The 24,351-nt window shown below is 37.7% G+C and overlaps 1 long non-coding RNA gene across 3 annotated transcripts in view; it reads left to right on the forward strand.

Moving 5' to 3' along the window:
* The first annotated feature begins 3,030 nt into the window (after window positions 1-3,030).
* LOC118281202 (uncharacterized) overlaps window positions 3,031-24,351 on the forward strand; it is a 29,005-nt gene continuing 7,684 nt past the window's right edge. Inside the window, exons 1-4 of one of the 3 annotated variants that reach the window (XR_007707623.1) lie at window positions 3,031-3,173; window positions 13,462-13,584; window positions 14,093-14,175; window positions 14,627-22,486. This is a non-coding gene — a long non-coding RNA (uncharacterized LOC118281202). Of the gene's footprint in view, window positions 3,174-10,257; window positions 10,418-11,968; window positions 11,991-13,461; window positions 13,585-14,092; window positions 14,176-14,626; window positions 22,487-24,351 lie in introns of those variants that run through there. The other 2 variants (XR_007707622.1, XR_007707624.1) reach the window with 2 other exon arrangements.

Genomic DNA, 24,351 nt, shown 5'->3' on the forward strand with positions numbered 1-24,351 from the left:
TATAACAAAACTTCACGGCGAATGCAATAAACAAAACATAAAGAAGCGATTTCGTAAAAGCAGCTTAGCTATCACGTTGTTTTGCTGCATCCACAAAATGTTTTAAATACAAAATTAGTGTCATTAGACTCTAGTTATTTTTACCCGACTGCGCCAGAAGGAGGGTTATGTTTTTCGAGTGTATGTATGTATGTATGTATGTATGTATGTATGTATAATTGTTTGGCACGCTCTACAGCCTAAACGGCTTGATGGATTTTGGCTTGAGAGGTGTCGTTGGATTCGTATTTACTGTGAGAGTGACACTGGATATATCAAAATAGTAAAAAAATCAAAATGGCGGATTTTTGGCGCAAATTTGAATATTGCTCACTCTCTAGCCGGAACGACTCGATGTATGTCAGCTTGAGAGGTGTCGTTAGATTCGTATTTACTGTGAGATTGACACTGGATATATCAAAATAATAAAAAAATAAAATGGCGGATTTTTGGCGCCAAATTCAAACATTGTTCACTCTCTAGCCTGAATGACTCGATGGATTTCAGTTTGATAGGGGTCGTTTGATTCGTATTTACTGTGAGAATGACACTACATACCTATAATTATCAAAATATAAAAATAATAAAACTAAAAGAAAGTAAAATAAAATAATTTAATTTAAAAAACTAAAAAACCCGACTGCGTTTCTTCATAATATGAAAAGCCCTAAAACAAGAAAGTCATCGTAAAATTAAAGCAGTCGGGACTAGAGATGTGCCGTTCCCGGTAATATTCCCCGAGGTGGGAATATTGGTGGGAATATTGCCGGCAATATTCCCGGGAGTGGAAATATTGGGGAATATTGCTTAATTGCAAGTCAAATTAACCTCGAAAACGGTGTTTAATACTTGAAATTAGCATTTAAAGACCACAGTGTACATTATATACAATAATGTATTGTTTTGGGTAAAATTGCCAATATTCCCAGCAATTTTGGGCAATATTCCCGGTAATTTACCGGGAATATTCCCAATGTTGCCGGGCACGATAGCGAATACAAGAAATAACCATTAATATTAATCCATGAATTGAAGATCGGTGGGTATTGAATAAAAGGCACAAATAGAATCAATTCTTTTAATGTTTTTCTGGTTTCCAACGTCAAATCACATAACCAAAACGTTATCAAAACTACAAATTATAAAAAAATAACATTATTTTAATACACAAATTCGTGACAAAATACGATGCACCTCTGTATTATCCAATGATGTTCCGGTATTATCAGTCACTGATGGCAATTGTGTCACTATAGTCGTACTGGAAGAAGCACCGGAGGTACAAGGTACATTGTCCACTGTTTTTTTATCGAAGTCATTCTTAATTTCGACCGGTGCTTTATTGCACTTTGTTATATGACGTGCAAATTTTGTTGCATTTTTAAATGCATACACTGTATCACAATATTTACAAGTATATTTATCTTTATTATTTTCTGTACTAATAATAAAGTGTGACATAATCTTGCTCCGCGGTCTCATATTGTCGGTTAGGAATAGACGCTAAAGTGACGTGCGCATTCTCCGATAGATGCCTGGATACTGTTGTCCCTACCCCGTGCCGTGCACTTGCAGCGCGAAAGAAATTGTGTCCTATTTTTTTGCACGACACGCGTATGCGTATTTGAATTATTTTATTCTCAATGTAGGTACTTACACAAATACAACTGTGGCGACACTCTGACAAGTGACAGATGACAGAAGTACATAGACATAGTATGTACATAGACTATCGACGATGATTACACCTGCACTAATAATAAAATAAGTAGGTATTATTTGATAGGGAACATTGGGAATATTCCCAATGTTGCCGGGAATATTGGTATTTTACCGGCAGCGGGAATATTGGAAATATTCCCGGTAGTGGGAATATTTCCATCAGGCACATCACTAGTCGGGACCCATTCTAGAAAGCAAGCCGTATGTGCCCTCACTAAGTCTTCATATTTAGAATGGGTCCCGACTGCTTTAATTTTACGATGACTTTCTTGTTTTAGGGTTTTTCATATTATGAAGAAACGCAGTCGGGTTTTTTAGTTTTTTAAATTAAATTATTTTTTTAAATTCACTCTCAAAGGTTTCAAACTTAAAGCTGTATATGTTACAGCTGTTTATATGTCTACAGGAAAAAGCGACCGAGATCTTCCAAATGCCTCATAAATTTTCCAGTCTATCCTCTCGTCAATGTTGTGCCACGTGCCATAAAATCTATTAATAACTTTGAGAACTTTTAGGAATATTACCTGAATTAAATAAATGGAAGCGGTAAAGAAAATTAAAGGCTGTTCCCTTTTATATAAAAAAGGTTTATTTAGTAAAACAATATAAAGTGTTAAGCGGTTTGAAAGGCTAGCAAATGATTTATTCTCAAATGGTCGAACATTTAAATTTGGCACACGAAGCACTAAACACCTGTTATAAGTATGTAAATCATAGAAATAGATAATGTTTTATATGCGGGGTGTCAATTTTACAAACTCCAAACGTACCAAAACTTACACAACAAATCACTGATGCTAGCTATCGGTACCACCGATAGCTCACCATCAACTCGTGTGCCGACCCATAGGTCGGCACACGAGTTGATACTGGCATACCATAACAATTTGAAATTCGACGTATTCGTGTATTATCCTTAATACCGTGAATTGTGCCTGATGAGCTTCAGAGAATAAAATAATGATAGAAAAGAACTATTATAAAAACCAACATTGGTATAAGGTTAGGATCCGCCCTAATATCCAGGCTTGCGCAACCCGAAAGTGCAATGGCGCATACCTTTATCGATCGCCCCGGTTAAACGGAACCGCGCCCTGCACCTCTTTCCCAGCCGAGCTTGTCCTGTGCTCCCCGACCTCGCCCCGCAGCCCCCGACCTCGCCCCGCAGCCCCCGACCTCGCCCCGCAGCCCCCGGCCTCGCCCCATCGCCTCCGGCCTCGCCCCGTGCCCCCTGGCTTAGCCGGCTTCGCCCCGCGTTGCAGCCGCTCTCGCTAGTCGTCAGGGGTTCCGGTCAGCGATCGGTTCTGTCGTTTACATCGCGTTTTGTTTATTCAGTTAGTGCTGCCAGTTTCACAGCTTGTGTTTCATTAATCCGTGTGCGTCTTAATATAATAGTTTCCTGACATATCGAAGTAAGTATTTAGTTAATTACCCACCACTTTAAGTATATTATGTCCTGGACATGGGAGTTTTCGGAGAAAACTGTTTCTGATAGGGCTTGAAGAAACGCCCGGGTGTCATCAGGAGTGGCTATTCCCATACCAATGCACTGACCATGCTGGAACGGAGATGCGTAAGCTTGCACTAGCGCTTGGCCTGATCCAGCTGGTCCACGAGGCCACAAGAGTGCTCGATGTCGGCATTAACTGCCAACTGCTTAGACTTTCTGCTGTCAACTGATCCAGACAACTACTCAGTGTCAGTTTCATCACCCCTAGGTAGCTCTGACCACTGTCTGGTGAAATCTGTATCCACACACTCCCCGCCGGAGTTAGTTCTAGAGGATTTCGACGGATGTGGCGGACAAGTCAGCAGATTGGGATGGGATGCTTTTTAGCATCCTATTCTTGCTGCTGCACACCAATGACCTGCTTAAGTCCGGTATCCTTGGGTATGTAGATGACAGCACAGTTATCGAAAGGTATGTGTTTGATGCGCGAACTAGCGGAACACAGATCCAGTCTCTAACGGCGCATTCCAATAAACTACCGATCGGTAAATTTGCTTACGAGCCGTAGAATTTTGACATAAGCTCCATACAAAATGTGTCAAAATTCTACGGCTCGTAGGCTCATCTACCGATCCGTAGTTTATTGGAATGCGCCGTAAGAGAATCCATGGTTGGAACGGTTGAACTCGTCCTTGAAGGCGGCCTCCGACTGCGGTGATGATAAATTTCGAAAAGTAGGAACCCAGGCGTGGCTCCTACTTTTCGAAATTTATCCGTTCCAATAACGTATCATCTTGAGCTTCTGAGCGTAACTTTATCGCCTACACTTTTTTTTTTTTTTTTTTTTTTGAGGGGGGAAAATCATCCAATGACTTTTCTCGCCTTGGGCGAGGCGAGAGGGAGTGTCAGACTCTTACTGACTAAAAACCACCCCGTTCCTTCTCCTGCTTTTCGAGCCGGAGCCCCGGTAAACCCGCTAGGTAGTCCGCAGCTCCGGATCAGGCATCAGCCCTGTTGGGCCCCATCTGTGGTGGTCTGATGGCTCTTTGAGGCGCGCGCGGAACGCGACGCGCCGCACGCACGGGTCTGGTTCTGTTCGGGCGGTGAGCTACCCTTGCTCGCCGTCCGCAGGCCCGCACTTACGGTGGCCGGAGATCGTCTCGGGATCCCCTACGCCCGGAGTGTCTTTCGCGACGGCTGGGGCGTGAGGAGGTTTGTTCTCTCACGCGCCCCGCCTCCTCCTTAGCTAGCATGACTGCTTCGCAGAAGGAGGAGACGGCATCCCAGTCCCTCTCGCTCCGCACCATGGCCTGAACCAGTGCCGGGCGCGAGAGGTCGCCGTCGCCGACCACATCCCTGAGGACTTGGCGGTGCTCAGCCTACGCAGGGCACACCGCCACCGTATGTTCTACCGTGTCCTCCGGGCGGTCCTCACAGTGATGACACCCGGGCGTTTCCTCCCGCCCAATAAGGAACAGGAACCTACCAAAACTCCCATGTCTGGTAAGCACCTGCGTTAGGCGGTAGGTGAGGACGCCGTGGCGCCTCTCAAGCCACTCCTCAAAGAGGGGACTTACCGCTGCGATTACAGCGAGCCCAATCGCCTACCCTTAACTTTGGCTTTTATATAGAGTCAAAGGCGTCACCGCTTCATGGTAGATATCCCACCCACTCGCACGAAGTGCTTCGCTTCACCGCTTCATGGTAGATATCCCACCCACTCGCACGAAGTGCTTCGCTTCAAGCTTCCTTGTGCGAACTACTACGGAGTGGAATTCTTCCCCGGAGTCTGTGTTTCCTGATGGGTATAACCTAGGTATCATCAAAGCCCGAGTGAATAAACTTACGGGCAGACGTTGCATTTATGATGAGTGGATATTGAATGAACTAAATAGATTGAGTTTGGCTTTAGATTCCGTACTCTGAATGTTATTTTAACAGCTACAATTGGAATTTAACATTACGTTTTGACATTAAACAATTATTTAGATTTTATTGGATTTAATCTATTGAAATATAAGTAAAGTTTCATATGGTGTCTTCCCATTCTTACTAACAAGTAAGAATGTTGCTGTTAATACTGCAGCTTTTGTAATAAACAGAACACTGTTTATTACAAAAGATGCAGAATTAACAGCTTACGCCCACAGCTTCTTTTGCAGACCTGCCGCGCACACAATTATTCGTGCTGCTTCTATTAGGGTTCTGTTTCTGTCGCTTTGCCTTACCGTTTTATTCAGGTGGGTATGGCACTGTGGATTGATGTATTATACCACGTTTCTCAAACAGATCTTGGACATAGTTATTCATGAAATCTAATCCATTATCACTTCTAAAGTAAAGCACTTATTTTTTTGATAGATTCTCAGCCTTGTTTAAAAAGTTTTCAGTACATTTCTTCACTTCATCTTTGCGTTTGACAAAGTATACATATTGTTCTAAACTTTGAGTAATCGTCCTTCAGAACAACAAAATATACCCCGCCAATCTATTCCTCTTCGTATTTTTTCCTTTAAGCAGCTTTTAGATTGAGGAACTGTATATTGTTTTATATTATTTACATCGTGACCCCTTTTTTCAACCGAAACCTATTAGTCCATTGAAATGTTACATGAGCTTTACATTTTTTAGAGGACGCAATTTTATTTTTTGGTCATGTAGGGGGGGTCAATAGAAGCTTAACTTGAAGTTTGTGGGGTCGCCACCCTTGTCCCTCGGCCGCCATCTTGGAAAAACGGATGGAAACACTTTTTTTGCTATATCTCGGAAACTATGCATCGTAATAAAATTTTTAAAATCATAATTTGTAGAAAATTATTTTGCCTACAAATATGTTTAATAACTTTTTGCCCTAAATTAACAATTAAAGAAGTTATAAGTAAAACAGTGAATTTTTTTTAATAAAATTTTCTCTTTTGCTCTATAACTTTTTTTTTACATTTTATAAATAAATGGCTTCAGACCAATCTTGTAGAATATTTTTCGAGAAAAATTTTTCCCTACAACTGTTTTCAATTTCATTCATTAGAAACTCAGTTACAGCGCTCCGAAGTTAACCGGGTTCGTCAAATTAGTCCAGTCAAATAAGCTTAAATTAGGTAAGAATCTCGGAATGCGAGATGACCAGCTGTAATTTTGTAAATACTTGTATATATATACAGGGTGTCCCTGAAATCGACGTCCAACGGGCACTAGATGATCAGCAAGGTTCCAACTGTTATCAGAAAAATATAAAAAAAATTCTAAGTCCTACAGTTTTTAAATTACAGTGACTTATGTGTTATCCACGAAAAAGTACACCCTGTGCCAGTCTTTTGACTCTTGTTACTACAAATCTTTATTTTTTCGTCTGCAGTATTCCTTACATTATGCTGAATAGTGGTCCAGTAATATGGAATCATAAATTCTTAGCCAACTGCTTTAGATTGGAAAACATTGTTAGTTTTAGAGGAACCAAATACTCTGAATAAAATTTTCACCTAACTTTAAGTGACTGTACTGAATAAATTATGTATGGCGCTAGTAGTGGCAAATTTCACCAAAGTTGGCGCATTTAATAAGGATTATAAAATGGTATAGCACTTTGCACAATATTTCTTAAATTCGAAACAAAAAAAGATTTTTCAACGAAACTCCGTTTCGATGAATTTATTTGAACTTACTAATACTTCTTCTAGTGTACTCAAATCATACGTTACAACCTCGTATGCACTAGACAACACATTGCACGCGATTTGTTATCATCATGTTGAAAATCAGCGAGGATCTCTTGTCAAACAACATTGTCTGTCTACTCATGATTTCGCTTGCAGCTTTCGTCGGCAATATTACTAGACTTACTAGACGAACTGATGTTGTGTATCATGTTTCACTAAATAATATTGAATGATTGCAATATGATGTTCATAGTGCATCAAACACATTATCAAATGTGTAGTAAAATCAAAAGGAACGGGCGCGCAGATTCATGTACACAGCATATCGACGCGGTAGTGGTATGGTGTACATGAGCCCTTACGTACAATTACTCGTCATTTCCCCATAAAAAAAAAGAAATGGGTGAATCCTCCAATTAAGTTACGTATTCATGCCTTGTGATCAAATGCGGGATGAAGCATCAAATATTCTTTAGTTTGTCGAGAAAGAGTTATTTGCACCGTTACAAGGAATTGCAGGTAAAGCAAAAAAAATCAACACGGCGCAAAAAAGCCAGTGCTCAGCTAAAGTGCCGAAGCCCGAGTACGATGGCTCGAGATGCACAACACCAGTTCGTCTAGCGATAATATTGCCGACGAATGCTGCAAGCGAAATCACGGGTAAACAGACAATGTTGTTTGACAAGAGATCCTCGCTGATTTTCAACATGATGATAACAAATAGCGTGCAAAGTGCTGTCTAGTGCATACGAAGTTATAACGTATGATTTGAGTACACTAGAAGAATTTTTAGTAAGTTCAAATAAATTCATCGAAACGGAGTTTCGTTGAAAAATCTTTTTTTGTGACGAATTTAAGAAATAATGTGCAAAGTGCTATACCTTTTTATAATCCTTATTAAATGCGCCAACTTTGGTGAAATTTGCCACTACTAGCGCCATACATAATTTATTCAGTACAGTCACTTAAAGTAAGGTGAAAATTTTATTCAGAGTATTTGGTTCCTCTAAAACTAACAATGTTTTCCAATCTAAAGTAGTTGGCTAAGAATTTATGATTTCATATTACTGGAGTACTATTCAGGATAATGTAAGGAAGAATGCAGACGAAAAAATAAAGATTTGTAGCAACAAGGGTCAAAAGACTGGCACAGGGTGTACTTTTTCGTGGATAACACATAAGTCACTGTAATTTAAAAACTGTAGGACTTAGAATTTTTTTTATATTTTTCTGATAACATTTGGATCCTTGCCGATCATCTGGTGCCTGTTGGACGTCGACTTCAGGGACACCCTGTATATTGACACCCTAAAACTTGTCTCAAAACCATGGTATATATGGTAGGGTGTAAGCAACTCTTAAAATTCAGGGTCAAAGGTCCCAAAAATCGTTCTTTTGCGGTTTTTTGGAAATATCTCATTTCCTATGGGTTTTTGGTATTTGTATTGATTATCAATATTGTAGAATACAAAATTCTCTACAACTTTTGTCTAAATTTTTTTTTTACCTGGTGAACCGTTGTCGAGTTAGAGGGCGGAGAACGCACGGTCACTGCATCACATCAGACATTTTTTTTTTCAGCTAACCTATCCGTGATGGTTGGTTATGGATAGGACATTAAAAAAGACGTTATGGTTTCTAAAACCAATTTTTCGTCAAATTCAATTGTTTGAAAGATAGACGCTTCCAAAGTGGAAAATTGACCGTGCGTTCTCCGTCCTCTAACTCGACGACGGTTCACCATGTAAAAAAAAAATTACACAAAAGTTGTAGAGAATTTTGTATTCTACAATATTGATAATCAATACAAATACCAAAAACCCATAGGAAATGAGTTATTTCCAAAAAACCGCAAAAGAACGATTTTTGGGACCTTTGACCCTGAATTTTAAGAGTTGCTTACACCCTACCATATATGCCATGGTTTTGAGACAAGTTTTTGGGTGTCAATATACAAGTATTTACAAAATTACAGCTGGTTATCTCGCATTCCGAGATTCTTACCTAATTTAAGCTTATTTGACTGGACTAATTTGACGAACCCGGTTAACTTCGGAGCGCTGTAACTGAGTTTCTAATGAATGAAATTGAAAACAGTTGTAGGGAAAAATTTTTCTCGAAAAATATTCTACAAGATTGGTCTGAAGCCATTTATTTATACAATGTAAAAAAAAAGTTATAGAGCAAAAGAGAAAATTTTATAAACAAAATTTCACTTTTTTACTTATAACTTCTTTAATTGTTAATTTAGGGCAAAAAGTTATTAAACATATTTGTAGGCAAAATAATTTTCTACAAATTATGATTTTAAAAATTTTATTACGATGCATAGTTTCCGAGATATAGCAAAAAAAGTGTTTCCATCCGTTTTTCCAAGATGGCGGCCGAGGGACAAGGGTGGCGACCCCACAAACTTCAAGTTAAGCTTCTATTGACCCCCCTACATGATCAAAAAATAAAATTGCGTCCTCTAAAAAATGCATAATTCGGCCCTCAAATTGTAACATTTCAATGGACTATAATATAAGCACTTAGGTTTTTCGTAAGCGTTAGGCATCGATGTTGCTGTCATGAAGCAATCGTTATGGGAGCCTTTTTTATTTTTCCTATTTATACATATTTGTTATCCACGTCCGTCCGCTGGACATAATTTCTTTTTCATGATAAATCTAACACCAAATAGTTTAATGCCTATAATATTACAGACTATAATTATTTTTGTTATGAAAATACTTATTCATTATCACAATTTTACTATCTACTAAATTAAATTTACGGGAGCGTTTTATTTTGCGGCCTTAAGAAAGTCCTTAATATAATAAAACACTTTTATCAGTTATTAACAAGTAGGAGGCGAGGTTTCTAAATGCCAATACCCTTCACAACAGTAAAGCGTGCAGTCTCCGAACGTATTTCTTTAACATAGAAATGGGGATGCATTGCACGTCTCAATGTTGTCGCAGTGGCTAAAGGACTTACTCTGCTCTCCTTGGCTAATTTGTTTTCACTTAGCTAACGGAGCCATGCAAGTACATAGCCTTGTATGACAATTCAATTATCCTTTTGTTTTTTTTTTTGAAGGGGGACAATCATTTTCTTGTCCCGCCTTGGTTGTAAAAACATGTAATTATCAAGTAAATACATAAATAAAAATTATAATAAACAGTCTTGATGTTATATGGATATAACGTTAGGAACCGCCCTAATATCCGGATTCACGTAACCCAATAGTGCAACAGCGCATGCCCTTATCGATCGCCCCGGTTAAAGAGAACCGCACCCCGCACACCCGTCTCAGCCGGCCTCGCCATGCCACCCCGCCCTAGCTGGCCTCACCCCGCGCCCGCGTCCTAGCGGGCCGCACCCTGCACCCCCTCCCAGCCCCTTGCGCCGCGCTGCAGTCGGCCGCTAGTCGCCAGGGGTTCGAGTAAGCGATCGGTTGTGTCGTTCACGTCGCGTTTTATTTATTGATTAGTGCTGCCTCATAAAAGTGCTGTTTCATAAATCTTGTGTTGGTGCAATCAATGTTACACTTTCCTGATACATCAATGTAAGTATCTAAAATAAATCTTACATATTATAACAGCGTATAAATCATTTATAACGTTACAGTTCCAGAACAACTTACTTGAGAAGTTGAGATGGTTCCAAATTTTATGACTAGGAGCATAGACATTATAATAAAATTACAGTGCACCTCTTCCCACCATAGGAAAATAATATAGTCCTGAAATTCATCTCTCTGGAGTATCCCTGACCACCGTTAACTTATATTTCTCCCGTTGCTGGTGGGCTACTGCTTATTATATTTTTCAAATGATTTTTTTTATAAAAATATTTAAAAATGTAATAATCAGTGCAACGTCACGCCTTTTATCTCCGAAGGTAGGCAGAGGTGCACATTACGGTGCATAATGCCGCTATATAATGTACACCCACATTTCACCATTTCTGGTTAAAAGTCCCATGTAATAGAGGGTGAGCTTATTGCCATGTACTGGGCACAATTCCAGGCTTCGTGCTGCTACTGATTTTTTTACGTAATATCGAAAAAAGCTCAATAATACTTTACCCGACCCGGCAATCGAACCCGAGACCACTTGTCCGGCAGTCACCACTTCACCAACGAGCCAGTCAAATAATCCAGTAAATAGATAAATTAAATACTAAACTAAAATCATAATGTAGAGTATATCCTCTGTCAGTTCTCTGTAAGCTTTACCGGTTACTAAACGCATTGTTAAACTCTTATCTCTTTATAATATTTCCCAACAATAATAACAGGCTTGATATTATATTGCTGTAATTATAGGATCCGCCCTAATATCCGGGCTTGCTCAACTTAAAAGTGCAATGGCGCATGCCCTTATCGATCGCCCCAGTTGAACAGAACCTCGCCCCGCGCGTCTTTCTCAGACGCCCTCGCCCTGCGCCCCTTGGCCTAGCCGGCCTCGCCCCCCCCCCACAGCCGCTCGCGCGGGGTTCGAGTATGTGATGGGTTCTGTCGTTGTATCGCGTTTTGTTAATTAATTTATCTAGTACTTGCTAGTGGCTCAGTTGTATTTCGTTAATTCAAGTGTTTCTTATAAAAATACTTCCAAGTGATATCAGTGTGAGTGCTACACTTATTTTGAACCTTAATGTATGACTTCGTCTCTAATTTACCAACTAACTAGACCTGCAGTGTAATCAATAAAATATTGCAATTAATATTTTCACTACATTGTTATGTGAATTGTCTTTAGAGCAGCTTCTTTAGTGCACACTTCATATAATTCTCGCACTTCTCTGTATGCGCTGGGGATATAGCAGGCGTCATGTTACATGTGTACCATCCCCGATAATTATTGATTTGCCATTCTGTAAGTTTCCGCGCTGCGCATTGCGCCGCTCACCTGAAAGTTGCAGCGCGCATGCGTTATCGATTGGTTCGTTGTTATATGACCGCATCCAGTCGCCCTCTCCCCTCATTCAGGCGTCAAAAGCGATCTGTAAATTCGTTGATACGTGCACTCTATATATTTGGTTATTGTTTGATTTCAGTGTGCTTAATTTTCTGAATGTTTTTAAAATTCGAATAGAAGTGGCATATTAATGAGATTTTAATATAATTGATAAATATAGTAAGTAGACTTTATTTTTGTAGGCAAATGTTGATGTTGAAATGTTTCCAAAATAATATTATTACAGTGAAACCTTGTTAAGTGAGACATCAAGGGGTCTTTAAATTCGTATCACTTATAGAGGTATTCCAATAACCCAGTGTCCCAGATAACCAGGTATAAATAAATATTTGTCTCATTTACGGAGGGTTCCATTAATAGAGGTGAAAATACAGGTTATTTCAGATAAAGAGGTGTGATTCTTAAATAAGACTATGTGATATGTGCACATTGTAATTGAATAAGAATAAGTAAGTCGGCAAATAAAACGATTTATCTTAGTTACTGAGGTTTATGTACTTAATATTCACTTGTTGTCTCAGTTGTAGAGGTAACTATGACGATAAATCGAAAGAACGAATCCCAGATAAAGAGGATTGTTTTTCCCACTAATAGAGGTAATTCAGAGCCAATGTTTTGGGACCTCAGTATGAGTTCCAGTTGTGAAGGTTTCTCACTTATCCAGGTCCCACTTAACCAAGTTTCACTATATTAACAAGAAGTATCGGGTTTTTACATAGTTTGTAATTACGCACAATACTAATTGATACGCAAGCTTCTAGTGAACGGCAGCAGTACGGTTTCAAGTAACCACAAATTGAAATTAATCTTATACTTCATAAAATTCTGACAAAGGCTTATAATCGGTACTTCGTGATAATTGATAGTTCAGCCAGCCATACATATCTATCACTTCGAAGACCGCCCGGAGGACACAGTGGAACATACGCTTGCGGTCTGCCCTGCGTGGGCTGAGCACCGCCGTGTCCTCAGGGATGTGGTCGGCGACGGCGCCCTTTTGCGTCCGGCATTAGTACAAGCCATGGTGCGGAGCGAGGGGGACTGGGATGCCGTCTCCTCCTTCTGCGAAGCAGTCATGCTAGCTAAGGAGGAGGCGGGGCGCGTGAGGGAACGAACCTCACGCCACAGCCGTCACGAGAGACACTCCGAGCGTCGGGGATCGCGCGACGATCTCCGGCCACCGTAAGTGCGGGTCTGCGGACGGCGAGTAGGGGTTGCTCACCGCCCGACCAGATCCAGACCCGTGTTGATGACTCAAAGAGCCATCAGACCACCACCAGACCAGCTCTGGATCAGGCATCAGCCCTACTGGACTGATCCAGAGCTGCGGACTACCTAGCGGGTTTACCGGGGCTCTAGTTCGAAAAGTAAGAGTAGGAACGGGGTGGTAAGAGCAGTAAGAGTCTGACACTCCCTCTCGCCTCGCCCAAGGCGGGAGAAGTCATTGGATGATTATCCCCCCTCAAAAAAAAAGCCATACATATCTATGATACCTATCGCAGCTTGGTTAAATTTTTGTCTAATACGATTTCTCCTACAAGGGTTGTGTTTTTAAGCACTTTCGATAAATATTGTTTTGTGCTGCTTGTACACAGACTAACATAATAAAATATTGTTTTCTTCTTTCCAGGTAACCGATGACCCGCATTTGGAACGCTCTTCAGTCTAAACTGAGTTCGACTGAAGAGGAGTTTCCTCTTCAGTCGAATGAAGTTATTCTCCAGCTCAATCTCTTATTTTCTATATGTCTATAGTAAGTATAGCTCTTTAAGTTATTGATTTAGTGGTATATGAAATATCCTTAACTTTTCTATTAATCTACCAGATGGATATTCAATTTATTTTTAATCATTATTTCTATTGACAGTAACTTTAATCGTCATGCCTTTTATCCCTGAAGGGATAGGCAGAGTTGCACATTATGGCACGTAATGCCACTGTATAATGTACACCTAATTTCACAATTTATGTTGGTGTTGAGCCTATTGCCATTTACCGGGCACATTTTCAGATTCCGTGCTACTACTGAGAAATTTTCGATAAACAGAAAAAAGCCCAGCATACTTTGCCCGATCCGGGAATCGAACCCGAGACCCAGTACCACTCGGCCAACGTGGCATTTAGCACGGTAATTTCAACTATTAAATTAGTACGAGTTTGACAATTCCGTTGACAAATCTAAATATTCATATACAAATCTACATAATAATATAATTATTAGTTTTTATATTTGTTGGGAAATAACATTTTATTTTTTACAGGTAATTCCAACTTCTGCTAACTCTACTGCACTCGCTTTTCGAACCACCTGGCGACTCATCAAAAATCCAAACATCCCCGGGACGTAAGTACTTTTTATTTAACTACTAGCTTTTCCCCGCAACCCCGTCCGCGTAGAATAATGACTTCTGGCAGAATTTGGGTCTCCTACGGGGGAATTTGGGAGGGGAACCCAGGGATACCTGTACCCACAGCGACATCCACACCCACACTCGCACCCGCAATGGCACTTACATCCACACCCAAGCCGGGTTTCAAGCAAGTTCGCCTTGATATTCGAGTGATCACAAGTCCAACTATCGAGCAAGGGGTGTCAATTCCCGTTTTGTGAAAAGTATCCCTTTTGTTTTTTTCGGTTTAATAAACTAAAAGAATGTGGCAATAGCAACAGACTTATTCCCAGTTTTACATGGGACTCAAAAGTCAAACACTTAAAGCATACCGCACTGGTTCAAAGGTAAGGTTATGTATGTAGGTATGTTAAGTGTAACCATACTCTTCATTGTTTGTTACAGGTATCGACCCGACCATACCATGGAACCTTCAAAATTGAGTTAAAAGAATATCTGAGTATCAAACAATAAAGCCACTCTACAACAATGTCCTCATGGTCTATGTATATAAAAGATTACCATCCTCTCATCTATTACCTAACAGTTCTTAATTCTCTGTGAACAAATCTTGACCAGTCTGCAATTCATCTGGCTGAGGATAAGAAGGCTAAGGATATCATCGAAAGAAATCATCACATCAATATGGGGCGAAGTAATTGAGAAATATTGAGAAACTTTTAAATGGAAACTGATAAAACACAAGAGGCTACAATAATGTACGAGTAGCGATCAAAATGGCTTACAATCATTCTCTATCGTGGGCAATATATCGGCGAATAAACTATATATTAATTATTTTTGTTGAATATTGTTACTAGCTAAATCGTTATTTTACCGTGTGGGACCCGGTTTGTAGAATTGGTCCACTCCTCGCAACCCAAGGATGTCGTAAAAGGCGACTAAGGGTAAAAGAGTAAGGAAAGAATGATGGAGATGAAAACAAAGCAAGTAAATAACATCAATCACAAGAACTTCAAAATGTACGACTACAGCTATATAACCTACATAGGACGAAGAACAACGACATGCTACGGCGCATACACCTACGTGTTGCTGTGATGTGTTTGTGTGTGCTAGGTTAAGTGTGTCTAGTTTATCACTACTACCACAGTTAGACCTACGAGACGAAGCCATCTCGCCGCTGACTGCTTCAAAACATCGGAGCTTAGACATCAGAAGCATGAAACACCGAAGACATCACAGGTTAGTTATTCTCCCTGTTAACTTGTGATATTTGTGAATCTAAATGTCGACTAAGGCATAGATCTAGTTTTCGAAGTTTGTTTAAAAAGGCAACATCTTAGAAATTGTTTAGAATGTATGACCCTGTCACGTTATTTACGTAATAAGTAATATTACATTTAAAAAAATAACATGCTAACATAGCAAAATTAATAATAGATTATTATCAGATATGTAATCGAAATGTAGTGTCGTTAAAAGTGATTTCTGTTTACTAAAAGTAACATTTTTATTGCAAAATTGACTTTATATTAAACTATCTATAATATTGAACTATCTACGACCTACTTGCTTAAGAATACGTAAAAGACAATGGTAAAAAGAAACATACAGCGTAGGTATCTCATTAATTTATGGACGACACATCTTTTGATATTTTTATTTAATGAGTATGAAAAAATACAGCTCCGATAAGATTAAATTTTACCATTATTATTCCAAATTAGAAATAAATTCGATATTCTGCGTGATAGGGTTAGGATTGGTAACAAAACACCACAATTTGTTACAAGATTCAAATAATTTATATAGTATGTTAAAAGTTTTATAAATAAATTATAAAAAATGTTATAAAATTAAATCTTTAATATAGAAGTATAGTTAAAATAGAAGTATATTGAGTGTGACTAAAAAAATTAAAAAAACAAAAAAAAAATTAAAAAAATCGCACGTTGAACTGGACCCTTCTTAGCTCATTATTATAAATTCTCGTACGGTTAAGAAAACACGTGTCTTCCAATAGAGCCACCGCCTGCGAGATGCCATTATTAAAAAATCTGAAATATAAATGATTGGTTCGTAATGGCTTTACCAACCTATCTAAAACAAAAAATGTCTGTATTTCTAAAAAGTATGGTCAGCTAAAAAAGAGGTATATATTACGATTGTTACAGCTATTCACAAGTGCCTACCTCGCCACGTTTTGGGCGACTAACAATAATTTTATTTATTTTTTATAATCACAAGTTAAGAGCTAAGAAAGGTGGTTGTTTTATCGTGATGAGACATTTTCTGTTTCCTTCGATAGCAAACTTATTCAAAACCATTCATCATTTCGCTACAACTTTTTATTAGTAAATGAATCATTTATTCAAATTCAGGTTAAAATTACAGACCAGTGTTTATTATAACATCGCCTAGGTAAATATGGTTATGTATATGTATGGTTTAATATGGCAATTGGATATATATAGATATATATAGGTTATATATAGGTATTTCACCTTAAAACGTAATGTAAGAAAAGTAGAATCGTGAGAAAACAGTCATAAATGTTCAACGTGCAAAAAACAAAAAAAAAGTTGTTTCAGTGTTGTTCGATTTCGGTTGCAAAAACTATAAAAATAAAAAAAAAAACTAAATGTTTATTTACGTTAAATCTTATTAGTTTATAGCAGTTTATAATATGATATTCAATAAAAAAATAAAATAAAAAAAAAACAACTTAGGTTAGTTAAATTGGTGTAATTGTTGTTTTCTATAAGTAATGAGCGTGAATGTTTATTTTAGCTAGTAATAAAAAAACCCAAAAACAAAATAAGTACGCGCATTCATGATACCTCCAGAAAACTGTTTATGACTTCTTAAGGTACAAAGTAAATTATATTAGTAGTTTGTCATACTCATCTAATAAGTAAATTACAATGATCTCATCATAGAAAAATATCACCACTCATGATAACTTAACACTTAATGTTATATATTGAATACTTGAATAGTTGGACTTCCATTAATATAAAGTAACATCGTATGATATCCAGAAGGTATACCTAGCACCACGTTTGAATAGTCCCATGCATCCGTCTGGGGCGTGTGTTTTGCCAAATACAGCAAACAACAAACGGCTGTCAATGAAAATTCCATATTTGTTGCGGATATTCATATTTAGGTTAAATTAGTGCAGTAATTAGGCTACCTCGACACGTTATACCTCAACATCCACCTCAGAGTAGTATACGTGTTTGTTGATATTAAGTGTCGTGCAACGTAACGGATTTCGGTTCTGGTATGAGTTTGAAAGTAATTGCACTACCATTATTTTAAGCAAAATTGTTCAATGCAATGCTGCTTAAAATTATGTTAAATATGACAATGGCGTGTTGCAGTTATTATGATTGCAGCATGGTAGTAGATGGCTTAATGATTAAGGTTGCATGACGTTTTGTGAGTTTTAAAGAAATATATTATCACAAACACGTATACTGCATATTTGTAGATACTAAGGCAAGTGTCGTGCAACTGAACGGATTTCGGATATGGAATGAGTTTGAAAATGTATGCGCTATCATTATTTTAAGCACCATACATAATGGTGCTTCATCATCATCATCATCAGCCGAGAGACGTCCACTGCTGAACAAAGGCCTCCTCCTTGGTCCTCCACGTAGAACGACAAGTCGCCACCTGCATCCACTGGTGCTTAAAGTAATGCTAAATATGAGGGTGACGTGTTGCAATCAATACAACTAAAATACGGTAGCAGATGGCTGAATGATTAAGGGTTGCATGACGTTTTGAAAGCTAGAATTAATTTATTAATTATAGAAAAAAATCACCTAAACGTATTTGAATATGTATTTGCTGCCTTGCAATAGGCGTGAGTATGGGAGGAGTTTGAAAGCGTTTGCACTGCCATTATTTTAAGCAAAATTGTTCAATGCAACGCTGCTTAAATTTGTGCTACATTTAACACGCAGCGTGGTAGCGGTTGGTTAAATGGTTAAGGTTACATGTCGTTTTAAAGGGGTTTTAAAGTGTTAATACACAACATTTATCCATAGTAAATAAGTTCAACTAAATAGATTAAAAATGTAAAAAAAAACATAAAAAGTAAAAAAAAATACAAAAACTTAAAAAGTAAAAAAAAATAAAAAAACCTAAAAGTAAAAAAAATACAAAAACCTATAAAGTAAAAAAAAATACAAAAACCTAAAAAGTAAAAAAAAGTATAAAAATAGTACAAACAACAAAAAATACTAATCAAAATCCGACAAAACGTAAAAAATATGGCTTAAGATAATTGTAAGGATATACACGTATAAAATAGCATTGAAACTAAATTGACATTTTGACATCAAAACCACCTCTCGTGGTAACCGTGTTCATATTTGCTTGCAGTTAAGACAATTAATTAATAACTTTTACAATTATCACCTAACACCTTGACCACATGATATCTTGATGTTTTCAAATTGTGTAAGAGCCAACCTAATTACGTACAGGCTGATGTCAACTAGTAATTCTCGAGATACACGGACAAAGGGTTGCCATAATTATCTGTAAAGCTCTAGAGCTCTGTTCTCTCTCCCCCTGATTATTGTTATCAACGGAATCATAGTGCCATACAATCTTCAACATTATCAACTGGCATTAATAGATTCTTTGCGACTTTTTCACAGGTTTCGCTCAATTGCATCCTTGAATCGGTATACGCACGCATCAGTAGAACTTCGTCTATTGAGTTTGCCAGATTACTCATCTCAGTTAAAGATTGCAGCCTTATGTCTGGTCTTTCACAATCTTGGTAAACCCGTTCGATCATAGAAGTTTGTTCCACAGTACGGGATCTTAAAATACTATAAGCCCCCTGCTTAGAAAGTTTTCACCAACCTATCATGTTATCAACCTTGTCCACACTCTAGCCATCAGTTAGGCATTATGAAAATCCTACAATTTAGTTTCGATGTTACTTTTAGACGTTGCTTGCAACTCACCTCATAGTTATAGGAGTATATATTTTTTCAAGACCGTGGTGTTGAGTTGGCCATCCGCTCAAGAGTGGATGAAGTTTTATGTGACCGTATTTTCGAAGTGGATATAGTACTTGAAATTTAAATCAATATTCGAAGTTACTGACAAAAGTAAACACCTTAGTCAAGCTAGTTGCATCAAGCACGTTATTTGAAACCTCACCTCATAATATACAAGTTATAGTTCTACATTGTTTATTTTTTTACTAACTAGAATTGCTAGATTAGCTCAATGTAGGTACCTAAGCCAAGGTAAAGATAAGTCATAATTTACATCATATTGACTAAATCTGGTACTTGGTATTAGACTAGATAAGTAAATAAATAGAACAGAGAAGAAGTTTCTTAAGAACGTGAAATCACATACCGAGATATTTTTTTTTAATTTAAATCTCGTATTTCTTTGCTAAACAAAACAATTTTTATTTGAACATCAAAATATCCATGAATTTCTCCTAGAGTAATATCACAAAGTCCATAAATTATGAAGGGGTATAATAAAAAGATCTAATTGTACGTTACCAGAAATCCTACTTAATTATTATGTAACATTTAAATTAAATTATTATCAATATCCCTTATAATCTGTGTTCTATTTATATAATCTTGTCTTAGAATAGGCTCTAGACTGAAAGTCTGCATTTCAATATAATACTGAATGCTTTAGACGTACAGAATGCTGTTGAAGTTCAGCCTGTTAGTGTAGAGCCTTGCGATAATTATTATTTATAACAGATGTTACTGATAGACGAGTAGTCAACGCTAGCTTGCAACCTCACCTCATAGAATAGCAGTTATGGATTTAGAAGGTTTATTTTTATAATATACTAGTTTTGCTAGACTAACTCAATGTCAAAGCATTCCAGTCGAAGTTGTACGAAATGTGGCATTAGAAATAATATCATAATTCTAAATTCGATGTTAAATAGATGAGTCAACACATTTTAGTCAAAGCTAGCTACAATTCACCTCATAGTATAGGAGTTGTGATTCGAGAGGGTTTATTTTTGTAACTTACAAAAATTGTTAGTGTTAATCTGTTTGAAGATTAATATCTAGATATTTCATATAAGGTTCCGAAAATAATTTATTAAAACAACGCAACAGCAATACAATACTTAAAATATTTGATGTAATTATTGATAGATATACAAAAGAGCATCAGTGCACTGTTCTTTAAAAAATCAATTTAATATCTCAAAATCTCGACTCGACATCAGTTTAGAACCAGATACGCATTTTTTATTAATGACAAACTTCTAGAGGTAACTTAATCTTCATGGAAATATTTGATTATATAACGTATCTCCTCCCAAAACTGTACCCATTCTATCCTTTTAACCAAATTTTTAGAATAATCACATGGAATAGACATGTTTCAGCACGAATAGACCGGCTCGACCGGAATGGTACCAATTCACAATGGTGTTTCGATTGGTGATTTTCATTCTTTTCAAATCAAAGTGCTGAAGTTGCCTTTTTGTATATCAATGACTAACATGGATAAACGTACAAAATCTTTTTACATATAAGTTTATATAATAATGTTATAGATCAAGTGATTTGTGTGGTATATAATTTAGATTTAGTTATGTGACAATTCGAGTCGGTACAGACGACAGGCGTCAGGGCTTTTACTTTTATGATGTATTGACAAGTTTTATAAAATTTAACGATATATCTACTTATTTGAAACAATTATATCGTTTGTTTGCAACATAAATTACAGTAAGTTGTCCTTTAATAGATCATTTGTTGTAGGATGGTTGTAGAATCTTGCAGGCGGTCCTGTAAGTGGAAATATTTTTATCAGCAGAAATATCTATATATATATACATACACAATCACTTTGAATACCTTTGATATATCAATCATGTACCAAACAGTAGCTGTGGTACACACTCCAGTAGACACTACTCTATGTTTAAAGTTCTACAGTTATAAGACCTTTGAGATTAAGTGATTGTTGTATACTGACTCTCATATACCGCATATTTGTAATTATTTCATTAATTAGTATATATATCGTGCTTTCATTTTATATATTAAACGGCATGTAACAAAATAAATATTTCCGTTATTTCGTTGTTCATTTAGTATAAACAAAACCGTTGGCCGCGAAATGTACCGAAATGAATTTACGGGCTTATATTGTAACTGTTTAAAAAAATCCAATAATCGCTTTATAACATTACACTGTGATAAATAATTAACTTAAATTTTAATTTACTTACACGAAGACCGGCTAATTTCTTGATCTATAACATATTCCGTAATGTACAAAAGCAATATTGAATTCTAAAAACTTGCTAAAATTCGTATGACAGACATACACGCTCATTACAATAGAGGTAGGTAGAAAATTTAGATAGATGTTAAATAGTCGTATTTATGAGAATATATTATTTTTATAAATATCGCCGATGTAACCACTCATAATAGAGAATGCTATGCAGGAGAATACTGCGAGCAAGATAATATGCATAGGTAAGGTCAGACGTTAGCAACAGGAAATGGGAAGAGAAAGATATCGAAAATCATTGCAGAAGTAGAAGAGAAAGGTCATTTTTTAAAAATAGGATGATATATAAGGGGGCGGGCAAATTGTTATGGCAGATAGACGAACGAACGGACGAACGCCCGATTGGAAAGACACAGGCAGAGCTATATAATAATGGACCCCGAACTTTTAGTTATAATCAGAATAGAATAATACTTAAAATTATTATGTTTTAGGGGATCCAAAGACCCTTCTCTCTCATAACAAGGAAACCGAGGAAACGAAAGATCATCCATTCCAAAATACACAGATGCATTCGTTTATAATCAGAACGGTCTGCCTTACCAAGTAATTTAAATACTTGCCATTTACGTCAATAAAATACTAATTTATATCGCTACTCGAAATTATAATTTAACTATTGAAACCCTAAAAAAAATCGTATTTGACTAAACAAGGTGTCCACATCTTCCAAATTACATATGGAATTTAACAAAATACGAAAAACCGTTACACATTATCTAATAGTAACTACGGAACCTACATAGATGAATTATTTTCAACTCTGATATAATTAGCCATAAATGTTTGAATTATATAATTATGTTAAGTGTAATCAACATCTAATGGACTCGCACTAAGTAATGCCGTCATAATTAATATTAGTTTATTACTAGCGACAGTTGTTAACAGCTTCAAATGCGCAACAGCCGTTCTCTAAAGTAGCAGTCTTTGCGAGCTACTTGAAACTGTCCTTTATTTTTTTTCGAGGTTCATTTATTTATTTATTTATTTATTCTTTATGCACATGAATTACATTTGTACATTAGGTGGGCTTAATGCCTTAGGCATTTTCTACCAGCCAAACCTTCAGGTGATGCAATGAGAAACCAGTGGTAGGTGCACGGAGCAAGCAAATCAAGAAAGCTCAATGGAAAAAAGAAATACAATATACTTACACAAATATATACCAATATATATTAAATAATATGGAAACATAATATACCTACATAATAACATTACATATACTATCTACATATAATACATACATACTACTTATAGTGAAGATCACGATGAAGACTCTGACAACCTCTTCAGAAGAAGCTCCCGAACTCTCCGCTTGAACGTCAAACGACCCGACAGCAACCTGACATCGGTGGGGAGCGCGTTCCACAGCAAGATAGATTGGATAAAAAAAGAAGAATGAAGAAATTTTGTGTGATGTGTAGGACACTGAAGGAGACGGTTATTAGAAGAGCGTAGATATTTGCTGTGGTTGGCGCAGGTGTATTGAAAGAGAGAGGAAAGATAGCTAGGCGAAGAAGGTGAATCGAGGAAGGAGAAAAGTGTGGTAAGCGCCCTTTGCTCCCTGCGCTGGCGTATGGGCAGCCACTGTAATTGCAACCGATGTGCAGAAACGTGATCATATTTACGCAGGTTGAAAACGAATCGAATGCAGTTATTCAGAAGTCGGTCCAGTTTATTGAGGAGATCTGCATTCAGGTCATAATAACAAACATCCGCATAATCAATAATAGGGAACAATAAGGCCTGCACTAGCATTGACTTGGTGGTAGACGGAAGCAAGTTCTTAACGCGATATAGAGACCGCAGTGATCCGGTGACCTTTTTGCATACACTGGTGACTTGTGCCTGCCAGTTCAAATTACTGTCAATGAGTAAGCCGAGATCTTTGACATCACTACTGAACGGCACGATCGCACCGTCGAAGACAATAGGCGGTAGGGATGCATTGTCAACCTTATTCAGAGACCTAGAGCTTCCAATGATGATCGCCTGGCATTTGTTGGGGTTCACCGCAATACCAAACCTCGCCGACCAGCTGCTGATAGCAGACAAGTCATCATTGATTTTACAGATGGCGCTCGGTAAGTCATCAAAGCCGGCCTGACAGTAAAGTTGCAAGTCGTCGGCATACAGATGGTACGAACACTGAAGTTCAGAGGTGATTAGATTAATAAAGATAGAAAATAAGAGAGGTGAAAGTATACCGCCTTGAGGAACGCCAGCTTTTAATTCGCGCCAATTTGATGTTGAGTCACCACATTTGACCGACTGCTGACGCTCCTGAAGATAAGAAGAGAACCATTCCAGTGACTTGCCAGAGACTGTAAGGTGGGATAGGATACCTAAAAGGATGTCGTGACTGACCATATTGAAGGCATTCGAGAAGTCAACCAAAACCAGGACTGTGGCTCTGGCATTCTCGAAGCCGGTTCTAATATCGCCAGTCACTTTGAGGAGGGCTGAAGTAGTGCTGTGACCTGGTCTGAAGCCAGATTGTAATAGACTAATTAGTCCATTTCTGTATACGAAACTCGAAAGTTGTTTGTGTACGCAGGCTTCGAGCACCTTGGACAGGAAGGGAAGTATGGATATTGGACGGAATTGGGACGGAAGAGTGGGAGTAGAGACTTTAGGGAGCGGACGGACAAAGGCTCTACGCCAAAGGGATGGGAAAGTTCCGGAAAAAAGGGAAAAATTAATGACATGGGTTAAAGCAGGTAGGAGGTGATCTAATACAGTAACAATCATGTGGCGAGAAATGTTGTCACAACCTACCGCTTTGGATTTTATTGAAAGGATAATCCTTCCAACCTCCGACAAATCAACTG

Source organism: Spodoptera frugiperda, unplaced genomic scaffold, assembly GCF_023101765.2.
Source record: "Spodoptera frugiperda isolate SF20-4 unplaced genomic scaffold, AGI-APGP_CSIRO_Sfru_2.0 tig00001987_1, whole genome shotgun sequence".
Classification (NCBI taxonomy): Eukaryota; Metazoa; Arthropoda; class Insecta; order Lepidoptera; family Noctuidae; genus Spodoptera; species Spodoptera frugiperda.